Source organism: Mytilus galloprovincialis, chromosome 10 (assembly GCF_965363235.1).
Source record: "Mytilus galloprovincialis chromosome 10, xbMytGall1.hap1.1, whole genome shotgun sequence".
Lineage (NCBI taxonomy): Eukaryota > Metazoa > Mollusca > Bivalvia > Mytilida > Mytilidae > Mytilus > Mytilus galloprovincialis.
This window is the reverse complement of record NC_134847.1, coordinates 60,439,532-60,464,653: the sequence shown is the minus strand read 5'-3', so window position 1 is coordinate 60,464,653 and position 25,122 is coordinate 60,439,532. Positions and strand designations below refer to the sequence as shown.

General features: G+C 32.5%; 1 protein-coding gene and 1 long non-coding RNA gene across 2 annotated transcripts in view; one reads left to right on the top strand and one right to left on the bottom strand.

Moving 5' to 3' along the window:
* Positions 1-8,445: 8,445 nt before the first annotated feature.
* Positions 8,446-15,749, bottom strand: LOC143048015 (uncharacterized). Its single transcript, XR_012969711.1, has 4 exons — positions 15,682-15,749; positions 10,469-10,526; positions 9,497-9,778; positions 8,446-8,573 (listed from the first exon to the last, which is right to left on the bottom strand). It is a non-coding gene; the product is annotated as an uncharacterized LOC143048015 (long non-coding RNA).
* Positions 15,750-19,695: 3,946 nt separating this feature from the next.
* Positions 19,696-25,122, top strand: part of LOC143048012 (synaptotagmin-12-like) — a 40,511-nt gene continuing 35,084 nt past the window's right edge. The window contains exon 1 of the mRNA XM_076221430.1: positions 19,696-19,953. The gene's annotated coding sequence lies outside the window, so the exon portion shown is untranslated. The remainder of the gene's footprint in view (positions 19,954-25,122) is intronic.

Here is a 25,122-nt window from a genome sequence, read left to right as displayed (position 1 = left end):
CTCATGATCCGCCATAACCAAATGCCTTCAAGTTTATAAAATCGAATTTTCCGATTTTACAACAAAGTGAAACAATGAAAAATTTGGTAAAAGAAGAATCGATCATTTATAGTAGAATTTGAAACGCCAACTTACAAAAGCGCGATTTGATATAGTTGAAAACATTTCATCCGTAAAAAGTTGTGGCGATTCACGCTGTGGAGTTTGTTCCAGAGACAATTATAATTATTTAGAAATCGGCAGTACGAAATATTTCAAAAATGGTAAGAAATTTACAGTAAACGCAAATATGACTTGCAAATCAGAAAATTTACTCTATTGTATAACATGTGTCAACTGTTAAGAAAATTACATAGGTCAAACAGGAAATAGTGTGTGTAAACTGGTCAGGATCCATAAACAGCAAATACGGCAATCCGAGTACAGACAAATTCCGTTGAGCGAACATTTAGACATTTGTGCGGGAGGAAAATTCAAATTTTACCCTTCTTCAAATGTAAAGAACCAACAGAAGAATACCGTAACTAGAAAGAAAGTTCATAAAAGTGTTTGACGCCAAGCTTAATGCTTAGCAGTTACATGAACAATAACGTTGCGTCATAATACTAATATGTTACGAACAATGACGTTACGTCATAATACTAATGTGTTCCCCATAACGACGTTCATAGTCTTGAAAAGTCCCAAGATGGATGAAAGCGCTAGACAATGCTGCTTTTAAAACTCTTTTTTGTGTATTTAATTCTTAAACTATAACTCTGTACACCGCTTGATAAGAATTTTGTTTGTATATATATATATATATATATATATATATATATATATATATATATATATATACAACTCGTCTAAACATCAACCCAACATATATATATAGGTTTACAGATTCATTCATTTAAAGGGGCACTAGCTACGAGATATATATTGAAAAATTGAAGTATATTTTTTTTTGTTCAAACATTAATGAAAGTGAAATAGTGAAATAAAAATTCGATGTAAGCAGCCAGTATAGGTAAATTTTGTTAAATAACCTAAGAAACATTGATGCTGAATTATTCGCCTGCAAGTGAATAATTTGATCTCATTGAATCCGTATCAAGTGAACTTCAATTTAACAACTTAGCTAGAGATGGATAACACATGGATTGTGCATGTTTGTTTTTTAAAGGAAAAGAATGTCAACATTGAAAGAGAAACAAAGGTAAATCATTTGATTGACTAGGTCGATCTACAAAAAATCGTTCTTATACAGGTAAAAACCAATGATTATAACATTCATTTTTAATCTATAATATGAAATTAGATAGACATTGGAAAATCAAATTGCACGAGTTCACTTTATTTTTGTTATATCTATATTTATGTTTTTATCGAAAATATGATCATCGGAGGTCTTGTAGGTAAACTCGATAGTTAACTAGATCACTAAAATACACAGGAAACAAAGCTACATATTATCGAGCCCATGCCTTTTTAATTGTTTATTCTCGACTTTTTATAATTTGGATAAATGTTTTACATGGTTATAAATCAAATATGAGATTTTTAGTCAAATCGGTGAACATGAATTTGACAGCTAGTGCATCTTTAAGCCTAGAATCTATGATGAAAATATTTGCAAGGTAAATATGTCCGTCTGAATGACCTAGGTATCTTTTATGTTCTTCGACCTTGTACTTGTTTTTCTTTCTTTACTTTTTTGGTCTGAGCGTCACTGGTAGGTATTGTGTGGACGAGACGCACGAGTGGTGTATTAAATTGTAGGCCTGGTACCTTTGATAACTATTAGCATGTTGAAATGTCCTATTATAATTATTGTTTATTTGTGTATTTTTTTGTTCTGAAAGTTCTTGCATTTATTTGTACTGCAGTCCTGTCATGTAATGTTGTCATTTTAATGTTATATTTAACATTGCCATTAAAGCGCAAGGTTTGGCTAGCCGCAAAACCAGGTTCAACCCACCATTTTGTCCCCTTAAAATGTCCTGTAATAAGTCAGGAAAATGGCCATTGTTTTAGTATAGTTCGTTTCTGTGTCTATGTGTGTTACATTTTAGTATTGTGTTTCTGTTGTGTCGTAGTTCTCCTCTTATATTTGATGTGTTTCCCTCAGTTTTAATTTTTAATCTGGAATTGTTTTTTTCTCCATCGATTTATGAGTTTCTAACAGTGGTATACTACTGTTGTCTTTGTATATGTTCGTTGACCAACTTTAACCTTTAGCGATAGGTAGATGTTTTTTTGCTACTATACGTATACATTTAATTATTGTGTTAAAAGAAGCATTTTTAAGATTTAAATATGTCGTACTTACATGGTTTATCTCATCTTGACCATGGTTTGAAAGTCAATGTTGAATTTTGTATCCGTTTGCTATGTTTGACAATCCCGCATACCAAGGTATTCACTTCAGAGGCTATACCAAAAGAATTTCCAAAGGTGTTGGTTCGGATTTTAAGTAAAAGCTTACCTTTTTCACCAATATTTACAATCATTCTTAGGTTGACATGTATGTCTTTGTATTAAAAACGCACAATGTTTTTGATATTTTAATGACAAGAATATTTTAGTTTACGCGTGTGTTTCCTTACCGGTTTTAATTCTGCCATCGAAAGTTGACTTAAATTTGGTTATGACATCTTTCAAATGTTATTGCCATTTTTTTTATCTACATTAAATATAAAAAAGATGTGGCATGAATGCGAATGAAACAACGCTTCACAAGAAATTTAATGATACTGAAATTAACAGCTATGGTTCAACGTACGTCAGTCAACAATGAGCAAAGCCCATCTCGCGTAGTCAGCTATTAAAGGCCCCGAAATGACAAATGTAAAACAATTCACACGAGCACACTAACGGCCTAATTAATTTAAAAATAAATGCACGAAAAAAAATATGTAACACAGCAACAAACGACAACCATTGAATAACAGGCCAGTGACTTGGGACAGTTTGTTCTCAATCTGTTTTTGACATTTCAGTGTTTATTTTATAAATGTTGGTTCAGCTAATGATAATTGTTGGTTCATATTGTTCTATTTGCTGTGTATGTTGGGTCTCCAAGTTGATATTTATGACTTTTACCATCTATTTGTTAAGTGAATGTTGTTTAAAAAAAGAGGGAAGAGACACGATTCCAAGGGGATATAAAAAAAGTTAATGTAAAACAGACAATACCAAAGTCAAACAGAAAAACAACAATATCTATTCCAGAACTACGCATTCCCAATAAAAAAAATTAGATATCCTGATTTTATCTTTGATCTATGATGATAATATACTCTAAATATGGCATCTAATATGACCACAAAGAGTGTCAAATAGAACGAATTTGCTGTCGGTGTTTTTTTCTAAGAATTTGTAGGTCATTAATGAATTTTGAATTTGGTTTTCTACAAATCAAATGCAAATAGATGCACAGTTAATAAACTGGAATAAAGGGAATTATAATAAACATGTGATTTTTCGTTTAGTTGAAACATGAGCAGTATTTTGATTTCAAACAATTTTTGTTCCTAATTATTACAAATTGTTCTACGGTTTTATGTATTTTCATATGAAAATATTGGTTTTTATAAATTTTTATAGTAAAGATGTTTAATGTGAAAAGCAAGCCTGGACTGCAATTTCCATACAGTAACGTCATACCTTACAAAAACTTCCAGATTTTAAGACTGTCATTCAAAGTGGACGTATATTTTAATTTATTCAGTGAGTCAAATGATATAACACCATTTTTCTACATAAAGTTTACTTTAGATCATTTAGACATTTCAGTGTTTATTATGAATGTTGGTTTAAATCATGTTAATGTTGGTTCAAATGGATACTTTAAAAATTGTTGATTTGATTTTGGGGTTTTTTGCTACGTCAGTTGGGTCTAAAAAATGAAATATCTGACTGTATTTGTCTGATAATGCGGTGAATGTTAATGAGACAGAGAGAGAATACTAAGTGGTAACTTAAAATCTACAAGTAAAAGAAAAACAACTATATAGTCAGTTATAGCCATTCATACTGGAACATCAATATTAGGTCCGGAACTATGCATTCCTTATGTTCAATTTTACCTTTGATCTGTGATGATTAAGTACTTTCAATATAACATATTATATGGCCTTAAAACATGCCATATAGAATGATTTTGCTGTGGGTGTTTTTGATATTTTAATGACAAGAATATTTTTGTTTACGCGTGTGTGTGTCCTTACCGGTTTTAATCTACATTAAATATAAAAAAGAAGATGTGGCATGAATGCGAATGAAACAACGCTTCACAAGAAATTTAATGATACTGAAATTAACAGCTATGGTTCAACGTACGGCAGTCAACAATGAGCAAAGCCCATCTCGCGTAGTCAGCTATTAAAGGCCCCGAAATGACAAATGTAAAACAATTTACACGAGCACACTAACGGCCTAATTAATGTAAAAATAAAACAAAAGGAATACAAGTGAGCTTGTGACTTTTGTTTAGAGGAGGCATCAGATGTAGTCATTATTTCCCTGCAACTTGTGGTTGTTCTTAAGTAATTCAAAATGTCTCATGGTTCAGCGTAAAGGATCTAGACTCAGCGGTAAACATAACCATTAGATCACAAAAAGTAGGAAAACAACAAGCGTTTCTCTATTTTTTACCAGTATAGACCTTACCAAAGTCTGTGTTTTTATTAGATTTAGATTACAGTTAATGATAATACCTTAACAATTGATAAGTATCAGTATTTTTTTTATATTTTGAGGGAATGCTGGTTGTCTACGTGTTCCATAAAGGCCACTTTTCTAACACAAATGAACTTCTTTAAAAACAAAAGAAATATAACATTATTTTTTCCGATAATTATAGAATGGTGATAGTTGATCACTGAGACGAATCGGGATATTATTATTCGTCTGATTGTATACATGTAATTATTAGGAATTGTCAATCTGTTAATGATCATTGAGGCCACGTTTCAGTGTTTTTATCTGCCTGACAAGTTTCTAGTTAGTCGAACCAGTAATACATATGGACTTACTGCCTTTATGAAGACGACACGCGCATCTTGCGTATTTAATCATAATTCTGGTACCTTTGATAACTATTCCTGTCAGATTTCCTAACACATCATTTATTTTTCTCTCGTCATAATAGATCTCTTTGAATATATTATATGGGCTTTAAGTTATTCTTTTAAGCTGACTAGATGAGCTGAAGTTTTTATTTGTTTTATCAAAAACAGTGGATTGAGAGAAAGCTGCTTGGGAAAAAAACAAATCCCTCACTTTGTTCTGATTGAGTGTATTTAATAAAAGGGTAAACAGAAAACATGAGTTCCAACTTTTTGTGTGAGCTGTATTGAGATTAGCAGACTATATGTTAAACTTATTTTAAAGAGTTTTATGTTTTGTAATCTTAAGGCAGCTTTTACTTCTACAGTACAACTTTCCTTCTTTTTTTTCCCTTCGAGAAATAAATTTATCTTTGAAGATTGTTTGGAATCATAATAACTTGTCGTTATTTGACTCCCCCACCAAGCTCCCTCATTCTTAATGATTACTAGAACACACCCGTGATATCGCGGGTCCGTGACTGAATTAAAGTATATAACTATGCGCAAGCCTTATTTTAGTATTATTTTTTATCTGATAAAGTCATGCCGATTATAAGATACACAGTTTTCTCTTCTTTCAAATCTCTCTGTTTGATCCCGTCGAACTGGAACTTATCAATTATTGGTAATATTAATTATTTGGATAACAAAAGGTCCTAGAATGGGGTATTTTTTAATCAACAGCATTGTCCTATGTTAGTTATAAATAAAGTTGAATTCTTTGATTCACTGTTTTATGTCATGCCCGCTAACAAATTGAATAAAATTGAGAATGGAAATGGGGAATGTGTCAAAGAGACAACAACCCGACCAAATAAAAAACAACAGCAGAGGGTCACCAACAGGTCTTCAATGTAGCGAGAAATTCCCGAACCCGGAGGCGTCCTTCAGCTGGCCCCTAAACAAATATATACTAGTCCAGTGATAATGAACGCCATACTAATTTCCAAATTGTACACAAGAAACTAAAATTAAAATAATACAAGACTAACAAAGGCCAGAGGCTCCTGACTTGGGACAGGCGCAAAAATGCGGCGGGGTTAAACATGTTTGTGAGATCTCAACCCTCCCCCTATACCTCTAACCAATGTAGTAAAGTAAACGCATAACAATACGCACATTAAAATTCAGTTCAAGAGAAATCCGAGTCTGATGTCAGAAGATGTAACCAAAGAAAATAAACAAAATGACAATAATACATAAATAACAACAGACTACTAGCAGTTAACTGACATGCCAGCTCCAGACTTCAATTAAACTGACTGAAAGATTATGATTTCATCATATGAACATCAGGCACAATCCTTCCCGTTAGGGGTTTAGTATCATACCATCATAACATATATGAGAAGAACATAACCCGTGTCATGCCAACAACTGTTTTTAGAATAAATGTGTTTAGTTCCGATGCAAAGACCTTATCAGTGACTCAATATTAACGCCAAAATATGCAATCTTTAATGACTTGACAACAGTATCGTAATTATATCCCTTCTTAATAAGTCTATTCAAAGGTTTTGTAAGTTTCTGAGGTGAATACTGACACCTTTGTGCTTTATAAAGAATATTACCATAAAAAATTGGATGTGAAATACCTGAACGTATTAGAAGTCTGCATGTTGAGCTATATTTACGAATGATGTCTTTATACCGATGATAAAATTTAGTAAATGTTTTGACTAGTTTGTGATATCGAAAACCCTGGTGTAATAATTTTTCAGTAATACATAAATTTCTCTCGTTAAAATCGAAAACATTGTTACATACACGAGCGATTCGTACAAGTTGAGATATATAAACACCGTAAAATGGTGACAAGGGAACGTCACCATCTAAAAACGGATAATTAACGATAGGAAATGAAAAATCATCCCTTTTATCATAAATTTTAGTATTCAGCTTTCCATTAGTGATATAGATATCAAGATCGAGAAAAGGGCAGTGGTCATTGTTAGTATTAGCTTTATTTAAAGTAAGTTCAACAGGATAAATTTCATTAATATACATACTGAAGTCGTCATTATTGAGAGCCAAAATATCATCCAAATATCTAAAAGTATTATTAAATTTGTTTATCAGATGTTGTTTCGATGGGTCTTTGCTTATTTTTGTCATAAATTGTAACTCATAACAATACAAAAACAGGTCCGCAATAAGTGGTGCACAGTTAGTCCCCATTGGAATTCCGATAATCTGACGATATACGGAATCTCCAAAGCGAACAAAAATGTTATCTAGTAAAAATTCAAGGGCATATATAGTATCAAAGCATGTCCAATTAACATAGTTTTTTTGTTTATTGCTACTAAAAAATGACCTAAAAGAGTTTGAACATATATATTCACATTCTGATTTTTTGAATGCCCATTTAATTAGGTGTGTGAATTTTTTCTTAATGAGAATGTGAGGCAATGTGGTATACAGGGTAGAAAAATCAAAACTTTGAACAGATTCAAAATCACCAATATAAGCATGCAATTTATCAAGTACTTCCAACGAGTTCTTGACACTCCAAAAGTAATTTATTCCACTATTTTCGAAGGCCTTATTTGAACAATTTATTATCACCTGTTAGATGCAGAACGTACAGATAAGGATAGGTAACAGGTAAATATACTATTGGCATCGGTATCGGACTCGACCCGGAACTTCTTAATTATTGGCAATATTAATTACGTGGAAAACAAAAGGGCCTTGAGTGGTGTAAATTTTAATCTACACCTTTGTACTATATTAGTTATATATAAAGCTGAATTCTTTGATTCGTCGTTTTTACGTGATGACGGCTGACAAATTGGACCTCGTAATTTTAGTATTATAGATTTAAAGAAGTCTCCGTAGTGAATATTAAGTTATAACCTTACTCCAACATCAACCAACTATGTTGTCCAAGTTAGAGTTCAACTGAAATCTTTAATTGATAATTAGCGTATAATATATCATTCAAATTGAAAAGAGAAATGATCTCAACCAGATCATAACAACAGAAATATAAGGAAATTCCAATCCAACAGATACACCTCCGACTGATGCATGCTTAATGCCAATGTTGGGTAGCATAACCCTCAGGGTACCTGGGAAACATTTTCCCCCGCAATAACTCAACTTAGCAGGAAAGGATTTAATAAACTGTTTTCTCAAGTCTGTTGTGCTTGATCCACTTTCCAAGTTATACAAAGTATCAGCATAACAATATACACCCAATTAAATTGTTTAAGCCATTATTCGAATGCATCCTTCCATCGATTGAAATGTTTTTAATACGTAAGGAATACATCGAAATACAGAATTGATGTAATTTCAATTTTTAAACATTCATAATAAGGTGTTCCATATATTTGCAACTTTCTGTTCAGACAGATTTATTAAACTTAGCTTGTCCTACCAGTATGTAGAAATTGTACATTTTGCATCATAACTAAAAACTTTATTTGAATGATGTGTAATGTGTATTCAGCTCTCTGCATATGAACTAGCCTGAAATATATATTTATATATCAAGTTATATATTTTACACCAAAAATATTTTCTATTTATTCACTTTTTACGTTTGGATTATAAATTTTAGCCCATTGGCAACACAGAAACATTACACTTTGTTATGCAATATTTTTATTTGTTGAAAGGATTGTGATAAATAACTTAACCCTCTGTAGTTTAAAACTGTATTTAATTTAATATCATGATTAGTAATGGTAAACACTTCGAAATTTTATCTGTCGTCATCATAAACTGGTCAACCGCCATGCATGCGTACCAGGAGAACCTTACCCTGTCGACGTACCCAGGTCTCGCTTCCTTTTGTTTTGAATGCATGCGGTTCCCTCAGATTTTGTTTGTTGGTTAACTTGATTTGTTTTCCTGAATGAATAATTGTTTCATACGTAAGTTAACGCAAGCTGCAGTCACATATTTCTATCTTCGTTCTTGTCTTTTCACAAGGTTACAACACGGCTTCAGTTTTAACAAGGAGTTGCAGACCCTTCCAGATCACCTGATTTCATTTACATGTTTTTGTTTGTTTTCCGCATTAGTTGTTAGTATTATGCTTTCGTGATATTTGTTTATTTTTGTTTCTCCGATGCACAGTTTGTGTTTTGATGTTTTGCTGCGCTCTTCATGAAAAATAACAATCTATTATGCTTTGGTATTTTATAGCTTTTTACACAGTATGCATTTTACTTTATTTAAAGCTGAATGGTGATCCACAGCTGTTTACATCCACGTCTATTTGTCCCTGTTTGATAGTAGTCTCATTGATACATAACCACATTTTCCTATTTCATAAGGCTGTATGGTGACCCACAGCTGTTTATATGTACATCCACGTCTATTTGTTCATGGTTGATAGTAGTCTCATTGGCACTCATACCACATTTCCCTATTTTCATATTACTTACATTGTCTACACCTACAGGTTCTACCAACACAGTCGCCAACCCGACAACCAGACCTTCTACAACAATCCTGACAATTCCGGTCTCCCTTTGTCATAACTTTTCTATATCTATCTGATATGTCAGAATCATGAAAATCATGAGAATCGTGAGAATCACCAGAGTTATCAGAGTTTTCAGAACTGAAATGTCTCCTTGGTTTGCATCCAATTGCGGCAGTGTTTATTGCACATTGATTTGGGGTCATGTTTACCATTGCTGCGTCAACACGCACTTCCTGTTTACCTGAAAATATTCATAGAATATTATTCAAGTGTATAGAATATTTTTATATTCACGACTCCCTTGTAAGACATCAGCACATTCGCTGGCATGCTATGTGTTATATACAAGTGGCACGATTTCACGCCCTGTTAAACTGAAGTTCAATCAGACTGTAACAGATACCACCTTTATCGCATGTTAAACAAACCTTTCCAGCAACTTTTTAAATTAATTTGGAGTATCGAATTTGCAAGCCAATATTTCATATTTATTCAAATACGACTTCATTTTCCCCGATATTAAAGCGTTTAGAGCACTTTCAAATGTAACCATTAAGAAAAGCTAAAAGCTCGAATTGTTTGGAAAATGACGACACCACAAAAACATGACAAAGAAGTTTAAAGTATAGTGTAACGAAAGCAATAAAAAATAATGAAAGGACCTTCTTCAGTGATACTGTTCTTCAAATGGACACAAAACACCCTGATGATTCTTTGTTGTCATTTGTGTAATTCGGGGAGTATTTATATTCAAATAAATTTCATTTGTTATGAAAATCATGCCTGCGTATGCAATTTTTAAACAGCATCAATGCACACATCTTTGGACTTAAATATGGTTCTTGTATAAAAAAAAAAAAAAAAAAATATTTATCACTGAAGTTAGTAATCAACTGTCAGCAACAAGTTATGAGTTCATAATTATACATACCTAAAAAACATGTTACCAACAAAAATGCAAGCACTATGGTCTTCATATTTCTTTATGTCTGAAAGAAAATTGTACACATTTATTATTTAGTGTTTCATGCTTTTTTCATATTTTGGAATTTTTAGCACTGACTACTTAAGTAGTCTTAAAATAAGGCTTCTGTAGTTAACTGGTGTTTAAATTTCCTAAATGAATTAAATAGAGACAAAAAGTAAAATCACAAAAATACCGAATCCAGAGGAATATTAGAAACGAAAAGTCCCTTATCAAATGGCAAAATCAAAAGCTCAAACACATCTAACAAATTGATAACAACTGTCATATTCTTGCCTTGGTAGAGGCATTTTCTTGTGTAGAAATTGATGGATTCACCTGAGTTTATAGCTAGCTAAATCTTTCACTTGTATGACAGTCGCATACAATTACATTTTATTGACAACGATTTTTGAACAAAACAAACATACATTATATGTAAAAATGTCAATATAGGGTACAACAGTCAACATTATGGTAAAAACTAAAACTGAGGGATTCACATGATCTACTAAGGACAAGACTGTTTGGGTCGACAGGGAGATAATGTCTGGTATACATGCATCCCCCGCCATGCGAATCCAATCTCAGACTAAATATCAGAAACAGGAAAAGTACACACTATGTTAAATAACAGAGCAGACGACTATTATCCGTATAAAACTAATACAGTTATTTAAAGGTTACTTTGCTAGTTCTTATTAGGAAGATAAACTTGGTTATACACCAAATAAAAACATCGAAATAAAAAATAATAAATGTGTATGGTACTTGAATATCACTGAATAATTTCTGCCTGTAAGTCCAGTGCCAACAGGTCAAGCATATTTAGGACACGAAAAAATAAATGATAATTCAAATTAGTCCGTTTCTTTACTGCTGATCGACCGAGATATAGGACAGAAGATTATAATTACTCCTTATATTTGTTGTGTATGGAAAAACGCTAGTTGTATAATGAATGGGTCGTCAACACGCTAATGTCTTAATTTAAAGCTTTCATAAGCGTGCTGGAAGAGTGATACTAGCACGATTCATCGATTTAAACGTCCATATTCCGACCGCCGGTATATGTGTATTGATACATCCCGCAGAGCGTAACGATGCTTCCATGATATACACTGTAAGAACCGATTGTTCGATAAAGTCAATCAGCGTAACGTATTCATAAAAAAATCAACTCAAGATTGGTGTATTGCCTGACAGGAATAGTCTATATAAATCACAGATTTTTTTTTCTTTATACAAGTTATCAATGTAGATTAGTATTAGCTTTTAATATAATCAAGCCCTAAAAATGCTTGCAATATATAATACAAAGCCATAAGTTTTGTCCATAGGACACCATGTTGCGCCCGCACTAGCACAATTCCATATTCAGAAAATCAAACATAATTATTTAATCTAGAGAGATAAAAACTGAACCATCGTTTAAATTGGAAACGCGATAATACATGTACCATTACAGTATAATAATTGTCTTTTCCAATGCATCTTTGAAGTTATATCTTGACAAGGTCGACGAAACAGCTCGTTTTTAATTATATTATAAGTACTCGAGTGCAACAAATACTTAGAAAATTTGTTAAATATTGTTACTTGTAATTTTGTTCAGCCTGAATACTACTAAATGAAAGTATTTATAATTTGTTTAGCCTGTATGAAATATATATTTGTTTCTTCAGTCTGAAATCAATATTAAGTTTTTGTCTTCAGTATGACTATTATAGCCTCGGTCACACGTTAACGGATAGCTCGAACGGATGCCTAACGGATAACTTTTTTTCAATCCGTTTATGTCCGTTAGACGTCCGTTCTTATCCGGTAGACGTCCGTCCATATCCCTTGCATGTCCGTTTAGCATACGTTTTATCCGCGACGTCCGTTTTGTCCGGTGGAAAATTTTGAGCATGTTCAAAACTTTGAACGGACGTCCAACGGATGAAATGTCCGTTGAACGTCCGGTAGGCGTCCTTTTGTACGGTACTCGTCCGTTTCGTTTTCGTTTTGTATCCGTGACGTGTCCGTTATATATCCGTTGCAGGCGGAAACCCAGTTGAAATAGAACAAAAGAATCGAAGCTCTTTGTTAGAGAAGGCGATAAATGCTTACTGTATTGTTTACTATAGTAACAAAATTTTTAAAAGTTAATAGCAACAAATAAAACGACAATTTTCTTCTCAATTATACGAAGTGTTTTATTTTAAAAACACCATTTGCATAAGTTTTCAATTTATCTATTACATAGTAATGCAGAACAATTAGATATCAAGTCGACGACATGGGTATCTATCAAGTTGGATGTAGAAAATGCATAAACTCCGATTTTATTTTTATTTTTACCACGGACGGATAACATATCAATCTATTAGTTCAGTAATTTTTGTGTCTGCCCTTCCATTATGTGACTCAAGAAAAAATTCCAAAAAATGGGTAACAATTGTGTCGAAAAGAGAAAATTGAGTGCACCTTTTTATGTTTAGTGCGTGTTTGAGGATTATATTTTGTCTTAAAAACGTACAAAGCAAGAGTATTTGATATATCACCTCGCTTCAGATTCTATCATTTTATATAACTAAGCTACAGGTTGACTTTATAACATAAAAAAAATCACAGTACGAAAAGATGAAATATAAGGGTCAAGTGAAATACCTATCTAATGAATCACAAAAACAGAGTAGGTGTATTCGAATAGCTATTGTTTTACTAAAAGTACTTGACGGCAGTCTTTTAAGGTTTATGTACCCTTCTGTAGCCATTTTTGTACGAACTTTTCAAACTTCAATTGTATCAAAACTACAGATATTATGAATGATAGAGATAGGCCATTTTGTACATATTCCAAGGGGAAACTTGATGCAAAGCATTATTATTTACTGTTCCATTGTATTTAATAGAACATGTACTAAATTGCCTATCTCTATTATTTATTATATCTTTAGTTTTGATACAATTGAGGTTTGAAAAATTCGTACAAAAATGACTACAGAAGGGTACATAAACCGTTGGATGATGAAAATGCTTATCTTCGAAAAAATATATTTTTTTGTGTTTATAATCTTCATTCCCTAAAAAAAGTTCAGTCTGCCCTTTCACGTAATATTTAATTAGAATTTGTTTAAATGTTTAAGAATTTTCGAAAATTCCACCTGACAACCGATCAGAATATAGTTTTAAGTTGAATCAATGCCGACAAGATCATTAACTGATGCTCATTAGCTAGTAGATACATTTGTCTTTTAAAATACAACTGACATATAAGGATCGTAATGGTTCTATGTGGATAAATTTATCGGATTTCAAGAGCAAAATTGACAGCGCATCATCCCTACAATGGCTTCCATTTCTACAATTGTGAAAATGAACTGGTGTAATGGGGAGATAATTTAGACGAAGTAGAATCCTGACTGCGTTGGAGGTCTGTCAGATAAATTCACCAACTGACTTCTAACGGAAGTCTAACGGATAAAACGGATGTTGAACGAATGTGAAACGGACTTCTACCGGATGTTTAACGAATAAAACGGATGATCGGATAAAACGGATGATGAACTGATCTGAAACGGATAAATGCCAATAAAAAATTTCGCGTCAGAAATGCAAATTAGATTTTTCAAGGTTCATGAATTCTTATTATTCATAATCGGTCTTAGAGTAAGGGCACGTCTTCACAATCAAGCAGCTCTTATTCAGACCAGATACTGCCTTTTGGTTGCATTTTGAAGAACAAACCAAAACCAGTTACACAGAAACATTTTGAATATTTATGCGATTTACATGTATTATTATTGTGGCCTTTATTTTTTCCGTATAACTTGTTCATCCGTTTTATCCGGTACGCTTCCGTAATGGTGTCCGTTTTATGCGGTACTCGTCCGTTGGATGTAAGTTCGACATCCGTTCTGTCCGTTACGTTTCCGTTTCTCGTACGTTGCATATCCGGTGTGTGTCCGTTATATGCATTCGTTACGCGTCCGTTTTATTTGATCAGTACATCAACGGACTCCCAACGGATAACAATTTAGTCAAAGGACAACTTTTATTTTCATCCGTTAGGCGTCCGTTCGTGCTATCCGGTAAGGTGTGACCGAGGTTGATTATATTTTGTTGTATTTTTATTTTGCTTCGCCAGTAAAAAAAATTAAAAAATTCTGCATTGAAATTATACGTTTAGAGCCATTTTTAATATCTATTACCCATCATAGATACCATGTTTAAATTGTGTACTCCAGATGCGCTTTTTGTCTATATGGACTCATCAGTGACGCTAGCATCAAAACAGTAAAAAAAGGCCCAATAAACAAAGTAAGTGTCATTTAGGACCCGAATTCTAAACGGTTTTTCGAAGTACAGCTTAGGTTATCTATTCATGGGGTAAAAAAGTCCTTAGGATTTAGACAAAAAAGTTTTGAAAACAATTTATTTATAATTATGACCATATGAATTCAGATTAACACAGAATATGTGTGTGACTCTAGTACTGGTGATACACACGGAAAGAAACCTCAATCAGCAGTGGCATCGACCTAGTTGTCTACATCGGAAGTTCACCCGGTACAGTAGTCTATATCGAAAGTTCAACCGGTAGAACTAGTAATACACAATAATACACATGTTTCTGTTTCTCTTATTTGCAGAATCCTAAATGACAGTTTCACTGATCAGGAACGAAAATCTTACCTACAATTGGCCCAAACTTTAAAGCACATATAATCTGTATTATTTTGTATCTTTGTTACATATTTATTTGTTTTTATTGTGATTAACAATATAACACAATGTTGACAACTGTACCCAAGTTTTTTTTTTATAATTTTTACCCTTTGTGTCTGTTAAATCACAAATCGTTGTCAATATAATGGAAGTTAATGCGACTGTCATACAAGTGGGAGGTTTAGCTAGTTATAAAACCAGGTTTAGTTCACCATTTTCTAGATAAGAAAATGCTGTACCAAGTCAGGAATATGATAGTTGTTATCCATTCGTTTGATGTGTTTGAGCTTTTGATTTTGCCATTTGATTAAGGACTTTCCGTTTTGAATTTTCCTCGGAATTCGATATTTTTGTTATTTTACTTTTAAGATAACTACTATAAAAGTAAAAAAAGACAGCTAGATTGATAAATATAAGAGAAATAAATAAAAAAAAAAAAAAAAAAAAAATAAGTAAATGTTGCTTACTTCAATCAAAATAATCTACTCTTATGATTTCTCCTAACCACCCAACGAAATAGCTACCAACAATTACCTCGAGAAATTTGATAAAGTGAATAATTTCCCATTGTTTGGTTTTATATACATAATAAAGTTAATTAATTGGACCGCTTGGATATATTTATTTACTACCTTGAAGCAAAACAGTCGCTGACCAGCTGACACTATACATATGTTATGGTCAATAAAAAACGATTCTGGAACATTAATATCTATGATTAAATTGTTTCGATTTCACCTCTAACTCTGATGAATCGCACAATACTATCAACTTAATATGTTGTGGACGAGAACAAAATAACTATTAACACAAAAAAGGTTAACAATGGGGGTTGGCTGGGATGAATGGCGGAAAATTTTAAATACCACTGTAAGGACAGAAACTTATCCTTGCAACAGGCTACTAAAGGACTCTTTGATGAGTTGGTGTTATACTGAAGCAGATGGGGTATGATTGCCAATGGGACAACTCTTCACAAGAGACCAAAATGACACAGAAATAAACAGCTATAGGTCACCATACGGCATTCAATAATGAGCAAAGCCCGTGACAGCTATATATACAAGGCCCTGTACTCACAAATGTAAAATAGTTCAAACGAGAAAACTAACGGCCTAATTAATGTACAAATAATGAACGAAAAACAAATATGTAATATGGTCGACAAACGACAACCTTTGACTTACAGGCTTCTAAGTTGGGACAGGCACATATATACATAATGTAGCAGGGTAAAACATGCTAACGGGATCCCAACCCTAATCCTAACTTGGGACTGTGGCGTAACAGTTCAACAAAAGGACAGTTGAAAAAGGCTTTTATCATCAGATGGATACAAATGAAAAATACATCTAACTAAAACACAGAGTGAAAGTGGTCGAGTATTTGTACATCACAACAACAAAAAGACAGGGAGGTTAGTTACGTGCAGAAAGCATGACACTTTCTCATCACGAGTCATCGCATTGAACACACATAAATTCTGATAGGACGAGGTCGGAAATTTATACAAACCAGACAACCAACTGGATGCCTCACTTTTGCAAAGCTTTTACTGCTGTTCTGAAGAAAATGAATGACCATATTCATACATCCTCAATAGATATACTGTAATTTAATATCTTCTTTCTCATTCTAGGAGTATCCATTCGAATTTAAGCTAATCATACTACACATTCAGGCTTTACATAACATATTAATATGTAAATCAAACGCCATCGAAATTTCACTTAGAACTTTCACCTCCCGCATTTTCATTTGGTTGAAGGCATACTTGACTATTCTTCAGACCTATTTTGGTTTTTCTAGTCCCCCATTTAGATAAATAAACATATGGCTTTGCGAGTTTATGATGAAGAGTAACGAATGAACATGTTTTAAAACTTTATAATGGTCGGTTTTGTAATTTGACAAATTCAAACAACGATCGACGCTTCTGGCCTGCTTTTAGCCACATCGTGAACAAAATCATGGTAGATTTAATTGCTATTTTCGCTAGAACGTTTATACTATATCCAGTTCCGCGCATTACCTGTAATTATTATCATTATGTCCTACCGACTTATCTTGATCATCTTTTGATCTTTTATGATTTATAGACTTTTCATGTGACAATTAATAAATGCATTTCCTTACGCATGTCAAATCTGAATCGATTTTGCGATTGTCATGGCAAGCAAGAATGTTCAGGTCATCAATTTATTTGACGTTTATAAATCCAATGTAAATAAAAATATTGTTGTGAAAATGTAATAAAATTATTTAGGCATCCTCGTGTTTCAATTTTAAGCAACTTGGAAAACAAAACATACATGCTATGCATTTTTCGTATATTTATTTTGGTTTTTACTTTTATCATATTTTTTTTATTGCTATAATTTGTAAATTGATAATAGAGAATTTCGAGTCAAATGCCTAAAAAATCTGCTTACCATTCCGGAGCACCTGAAATTACCCCCAGTTTTTGATAGAGTTTGTGTTACTTAGTCTTAGTTTTCTATGCTGTGTCTTTTGTACTACCGGTATTATTTGTCTGTTGGTCTTTTTTCATTTTTAGCCATGGCGTTGTCAGTTTATTTTCAATCTATGTGTTTGAATGTCCCTCTGGAATCTTTCGTCCCTCTTCTATAAGACTGTTTGTACATTAAGTGTTTTCTATCCAAAAATAATTACATTAGATGTATGTTTCATTATAATATTTTATTCTGATTGGCTAACTGCACATCACGTGTTATTCCGTAAGCAGTTGCATTGCTCAATACAACTTTTCATTCATGGCAACACGTGCTCCAACAATAAAGTGCACAGGTGAATTAAATAATAAAGTATATAAAATTCGTGTTTTCATGATCATAGCTAAAAAATGTAATTATAAGTATTGAATGCTTCTTTTTGTAACTTTATAGGGCTGTAAAAGCGTTGACCGTGGGTACATTTTTAGAATGAAGCGCTTCCGCGCTTCATACAAAATGTACTTCGGTCAACGCTTTTACACCCCAATAAATTTACAAAAAGAAGCATTCAATTCTTAAATGATCTCTGCCAAAAAAAATACCATTTGCTAATGAGTAAAGTTACCAGTAAGCATGAGGTAAAATGTTCTCTATCACAGTTGTTACCGGTATATATTGGGTAATATAACTTCGAATTGGTATTATGTATATAGGCCGCAGTGCCGTAAATTATGTGAAGCTATGAAGCCTCCTATTAGTATTACATTTTAATTATCTTTCAACATTGTTAAAAAGTAGGTATGACTAGATATTACGTACCAAGGACCGACCGTGCGAGGGCTGTATATCCAGTCAAGGTCGTTAAAGACTTCAATCATCGTGTACCACGGAATATACGAGTATGAATGTTAAGCACGTAAAAGTCCATGAAATTAAAGTGGATGAGGATATAATTAAATGATATCGTCCAGATATTAAATTTTTTGCTTTAGTTAAATAAGTTAAGTTTTTGAAGATTTTTTTTATAAAAAAAAGTTGTGCCTTTGTAGAGCCATTCGCAAGGAACTGATGTCTATGTAAAGTCATGGGTGTTTTATTTGTTTTTTGTTTTTAAATGTTTGACGAAAAAGTAATCGAATGACTTGTATGCCGAAAGGGTCAATGAATCATTATACATTTTGTCTGACTTCGACATATATTTCGGTTCTGATAATCAAAGAAAATTCGTAGCACAGGAAAGCCCAGTTTGAGCTGACTGATTCTTTTATATTTTCGCTTTCTTAACGTCCAGTGGCAAAAATATCAGGCATATTCAAGTCGATATCAAATTAAAAAGTAATACAGTAGAAAAGTTTTGCAAGGTAACTCGACAGGGAGGAAGGACTGGAAATTTGGACTAGCATGTGAAAATAAGATAATGATGGATAGGGGCAATAATTTCGCAATATTTCAGCTACGAACCCCTCCGAGAGTTGTTCACAAACATGCCTAAAAGTGTGGAACTTACCTTTCACGAGGCATCGGACTTTTTGGGAACGATTATGTATTTAAAAATTTCCAAGACATCGGCCAAACAGTTTCACAATATAGTTTTGTTTTAATAAAACTATCTTTATCCTTAACGTTTTTCTTTCAGGCCACGATAATACATTTACATACAAATTAACAAAAAAAAAGTTTTGAAAGACATTGCATTGCATTAATGGCTTTATATCCCTTTTATCCTTGATCTAGCAGAAGTTCTACAGTTTCACGTCATATTTAATTAATTACTGTTATTATCAAATAACTAACAAATTAATGTAGTGTAAAGTTTTATTAAAAAACATCTCCGTTAAGTTCGTGGTTTTAATTATTTGTTTTACTGCTAGAACGCACTGGATCAACAATTTTCCAATATATCAAAATTAAAGGAAAAACGTTACAAGTATTGATCATCCAATGTGAACAAAACAAATCATTATTTATTCAACAAACAATATTCCATTAGAAATTTCATTTTTCTTTCAAATTGTCATCAGTAAAAGAAAAATGATTGCTAGGCGGTAATATTTCCTGCCGCTGTATACTTAACTTAGTTAGGCCCGTGGGATTAACTTTATTACATTATGCCGAGATCGAGGTTCGTTCTCCATTGATTTAGTCTTATTGATCCAGCTATAAGACTGAAAGCATCGCTCCGACACGTTAATAAACCTATATTTTGAATACCTCAGTATTAGGTTGATACACGAGTGTAATTATAAATGGAGAGAGCATAGTTAAAGAACACTTTTTATTATTCAGGTAAGTGTGGTTGTTGTCAGAATATTTGTCTTTACAATATGTTATATTTTATCATCACTCCATATTAGCCAATGATCATATGTTTTATGAATAAGTAATGACTACAAGTCTGGTATGTGAAGGATATATAATCGTCAATGAATTACTGCTGCAAAAATATACTTTTTTATACACCACATTCCTTCTTTCCTGTTACATTCTTAGGTTTCTTACTCGTGTTGTATGGAGACTGTAAGAGTTAATCCGTGCTTTATTTGTATACTCCTATATTTCACAGAGCATTGGTACTCGATATGTCTTCTCTAATAACTACTTCCTTTTTTTTCTCGGTCAAGTTGTTAATCGAAATTGTTATACGCAGTGTAACGGAGTTATATATCAATGTTCATACTGTATTTCCCGCCAACTTAATCATTTAAAAATATCTTGTTGTATCGAAGTAGCTGTCTAAATGCGTGTGAATTGTTAGTGTATTTGATAATGAAAATATGCGAGTATTTTCTTTGTCTCCAATAGGTTTTTTTTTTATATCACCCCGGGTTCTTTTAAAAAGCCAAGATATACAATGTAGGGTCATTGACGATTTTAGACATACGACATTAGGATTTCCCCTCATCAAGCTATTACAGTGTCGTATTGAATTTACAGTGTGTAATCTGTTGCTCCGTGTTTAAGGTCTCATTGCAATTATACCATCAGCAATATATCAGCAATACAAATATTGCTGCACAAGATTCAAATATCGACAATTAATGTCTTCTCTGCGAGACTAGAACTACACTGAAAATACAAAACATAATAGAAACTTTTAAGAACTAATATGAAAGAGAAGGACCAAGAGGTATAGCCTAACTTAGACAAGCACAACTTTGAAATGGACAACAATAGATGAATATATGCATTGTCACAACATATAATAATATTTCCCACGGGAATTTCATGTAGTTGGGAAAATTGTAAGTTTCGCTACTTCTACAATGTTCTAACTTTTTTTCTGATTAAATGAAGGTTCTGTATGATCTTAAAGTATTCGCTTCAATTTTACTTTTGACGACACAACAAATCAAATCAGAAATATGTTATTAATACTATGCATGTACCTTTCAACACAAAATTACACTTTACACTAAGTGCATATGTATGCGGAAGTGACGTATGAGTTTTTTGTGGCATCATTGTGTAATGACCTTAGTAGTTGCATTGCAATATACAACTTTTTTTGTAAGAGATTTGTAATTATAACAAGTTATCAACGGATGGTATAAACCAAGGAAAACATTTTTGTGCTGAACAACATTATGATATTAACATTATTTAAGTCTGATTTTGACCACGGAAAAGTCTCCTCATTTGTAGGAGCAGACAGAGGGACATGATATATCCATACTCAAGTTCTGTTCAGCATACCTAACTTGTTAAAGTGTATCTTTCCTTTCCAATATTTACCAGAGCAGTGTTTCTAGGAAGTCATACAAAGAAAAAAAATGATTGTATATAAAATTGTAGTATTTGAGTGGTGTCCTTTTAATTATAACTCCCTCTCTAAGGTCTATTGGTAGCATGTTCGCCCTTAGTGCTGGAAGTCGTGGTTTTTATCTCCAACCGGGTCAAATTATTTTCGAAATCTGCTCCCTCTCTGCTTAACATGCAGCAATTAGTATTTTGAGCAACCTTCAAGACAGGTTGAATCAAAGTTGAAATAAAGTGCCTGGGAAGTGTTTGGGACATGTCTTCCCTAGAGCTATTAATTTCTTTTAAGTAGTATATCTGAAATCAAGCTAGGGTATCGGTCTAATACCAATTCTTTTTTATATCGCATTTACATGTTCTAGTCCTGATATACATTTTACCACTAGACCTTAAACAATATTATATCCATTATAATAAATGGTACCAATGGATATAGGTACATGTTGATTTGGATGTGTCATTTCTTGGAATGACATATATTCCAGTCCAAAACCAATAATGTGTTATCAGAAGCAGGACAGTATTGATTGTAATCGATCATAACATTTCTGTAGGCTGTCATTTATTTAATTTAACAAGGTGTAAAGTTGTGTATTGTTCAGCTATATAGAAATCTGTGGTAATGGCTTGTTAGCACTTCAATATCTTTGTATATTCCATTCATATTGATCACAGAATACAAAGGCGTTAATAATAATTTTAGGAGCAACTATCTTTCTCAGTTTGTACTTCATTTTGCCATTAGCAGAGTAGCTATCTTCTCCAGCGTTAACGTTAGTCATACCACGTGATAACTTAGAAGTTTATCCTATTGAGCTGTGTCAAGAGTATCGCAAAACTATCCTCTAAATTGATGGCATGCAAAACGTGTTTGTGTTTGAACTCCTTCGTCTTTTCCGTACTCGATATATTGTTGTTGGTTCTACAGCGTAAAGTACTTGTGCATTGGTTATAATGTATTTATATTGTCTTAATGCAACACCATGAGTTTGAGTTATTTTGTTGTAATTACATTGCCCAAAATAAAACCATTTGTATGTACAAGGTATTAAAGACATTATTTCTATACTCATATGACTTTTTTTTCAGTCTTTCGTTTATATACTATTTGACTTTATGTTACTCTTTAAGTTGTAAAATTGATTTTTTATATACAGGTAATTTTCATATATATTAATGTTAGTCCATCTGCAAAAACCAATGGATAAAATTGTTGGTTTTAAAAAGACAGTAAAGAAAGAAATGAAATAATCATCTTCTGCATGGCATAATTTAAAGTCTCAGACTGATTCAGTACGGTTTTAACGGCATTCTTTGTATTTCATTTCCTGCTTTTATTCTATGTCACGTTATTTCAGATACTTCCGAGAATGACATTCAATATTGACCAGTTAGTAACGTGCTGGATTTCAAAATCAATTTTCTTGCAATTTAAACTATCTATTTTGTATCTAATCGACTTTTCAAATCAACACAAGGAAACTAAATCATTGCATAGTCTTAAAGACAGAACAGTGTCGTATATTTTTCCATGTTTAAATTCGATAATGAAACCTTAGACATTCATCTCACGTACCATGTCTTTAAATTGTGATCAGCTAGAAAAGCAAATAAATGAACGATACAATGCTTCAACTTCTCGTCAGAAAAATGTCGATCAATCCAATAATGTGGACTACACTGACTGAATAAAACAAATGTCTTCCAGTTAGTGCTACATTCTAAGTCGGATTGACCTTTCAATGAGATATTTGCTCATTGTCAACCTAAATGATATAAAACTCAATCAATTAGTAGAGCAACCACATTTACCATTATATTGACAAAACTGGCTATGTCAGGTAGACACGAACTGTGTAGGTTGTCTCCAGATTTATCGTTATCATACACGTACTTCTTAAAATAGGCAAGATTTGACCGTACTAAAATACAACTTTAAATTAAATTATTCGAAAGAGAAATATGATCATATACTTAGACTAAATAACATATGATTTTTACTGAATGATAATAACATTAAATTGATGATAATTCCATATTTTTCGAATTGGTGCTAAGCCGGCTGATATGAAAAGTTAATCACATGCTTCGATTGTTATCACATGCCTTTCCGTAACGTTATTGCATGGCATTCCGGTGATACTCGGCAAAATCCGGAAAACGCACCTCAATGCTACGTTTTCATTGAAAAACGTTAGAAAGTAGTATACAAAACAATTATTTGGATACTGGAAAGGATATTGTTTAAAATGATAAAAACAAAAAACAAAAAGAATATATAGATTAAATGCATTGTTAAAAGTTTCAAACATAATTTAGAAAGTTACTTAAAAAAAGTTGAGTTTTCCAAACAGTGTTCATTATGTGTATTGTTGAATTATTTATTTTGTCGATTCGTCCATATTAAAACATTTTTCTTCTCTGTTGAGGCATATGATAGAAAGAATTCAAATCGAATGTACTAAATCTGGGGTCCGACGTCCATGAACTATTCAATCTTTGAACTTCTATTTTGAAACCACGTAAAAGGATCAATATATGAATCTGTTATTTTTCTCCGTTGTTGAAGCATATGATAAAAAGATCATAACATGTCATTTTTCATATCTCATGTTTTATCAGCCCTCGAGCCATGCGGTTCTTGGGCTGATATTGAACCTAGGGCTGATAATACATGCGATATGAAAAATACCATGTGATAATCTGATATTATCATACTACCGTTTGATTTGCAAAAGTTTTAGTATGATGTTTTCGGTATTTGCAATAGAAATCGTTTTCCATTTGTTGTTGTTGCAGTACAAGTTTTGTTCGTTTATTTCATTTTTATTTAAGAGATGTTTCTGTTCAGTAGACAACATGAAATGTTAGATTAGCGAAAAAAAAAGTAATAAAAAAAAATAATGAACTCCGAGGAAAATTCGAGGAAAATTCAAAACGGATTTGGTCTGTTAGGTTCGTTTTAAGATAAATTACATATTAACATTTTGACACTGTTAACGGTTGATGTTACCTTTGCTGTTTTAGTTATGTCATTGGATGATTATCAAATATTAGAATGAAATTCAAAACAGTGTGGCTTGATTCAAACGTTCACCTAAATTGTCCCAGTCAATGGATGAATTTAATGTGTCAATCAATGGCCACAGCCACACTGTTTTGAATTTCATTCTATTTAGTAATGTTTTTCAAGGATATGAGATATTCTCATTGTTTTATTACTTTGACATGGTTTATTTTTCCTGTTATCATTGCTAATATCATTTTCCTTTCATAAATAAAAATGGTTTACACATATATACGAACAATAGAAATAATACATGACTGTACAAACTCATGACTTGTAAAGTGAAATAAGGAAATTCAATATGAAAATACCATCAAATATACTTGCATGCTTATATTTGATACATTTGATCCTGACTATCTTTTTGGCAAATATAATTGAAATGACTGATAAAAGTACAGAAATTGGACGTAAATTAGATATTAACCGACTTGATAACCATATTTATATTTAAAAAACAACATTTACTTTAATGAATTTTATAGTTGCATTTAATTGGTTACTTGACTTACAAACGAGCATGGTTACACACGTATTTTCTTAAAATAACATTGAATGGGAATTTATTATCAATAACCATCTCAGAGGAAATGGGATGGAAGGGGAATGGCACGTTAAGTAAATAAAACATC